At 25.8% G+C, this 488-nt stretch overlaps 1 protein-coding gene across 5 annotated transcripts in view; it reads left to right on the top strand.

Moving 5' to 3' along the window:
• The window catches only part of PTPRK (protein tyrosine phosphatase receptor type K), a 665,572-nt gene that overhangs the window by 519,634 nt on the left and 145,450 nt on the right, over positions 1-488 (top strand). The window lies entirely within an intron of this gene.

Raw genomic sequence — 488 nt, 5'->3', positions numbered from 1 at the left:
AAAAAAAAAAAAAAAGAAGTTCAGGTTTTTCTTGCACCTTACAAAATAATAGTACCTGTTTTATTTTACTAAGATTTGGAAACAACACTGTTTACATATTCTATTTAGTTTTAGAATTTTTTTTTTGTGACTCCAAATATCAAAGGCTCAGTTCTTACTTTTAAATAGAGACCTCTATTACACATTGACAAGTTATCACCCTTTATACATCTTATTACCATACAAGTAACTGTACTGTATTTGACTTGATTTTTGTGCATGTTACTTCTGAATAATTAACTGTACAAACAATAATAAAATTAATATTTATGTAACTTTAATATGAATACACCTACTCCAGCATTATAGTGTGTCATTATATAAGTACATTTCCTGATGTATACAAAAAATTCTACAAATAATAATAGTGGAATTATAGTAGTAATACATGCTCTTGATATAAGGTATTTTATTTCAAAATTTCCTTTTATGAATGAGGCATGTAGGGA

This window comes from Tupaia chinensis, unplaced genomic scaffold (genome assembly GCF_000334495.1).
Source record: "Tupaia chinensis unplaced genomic scaffold, TupChi_1.0 Scaffold000117_2, whole genome shotgun sequence".
NCBI lineage: Eukaryota > Metazoa > Chordata > Mammalia > Scandentia > Tupaiidae > Tupaia > Tupaia belangeri.
This window is presented reverse-complemented; position numbering and strand designations above follow the sequence as displayed.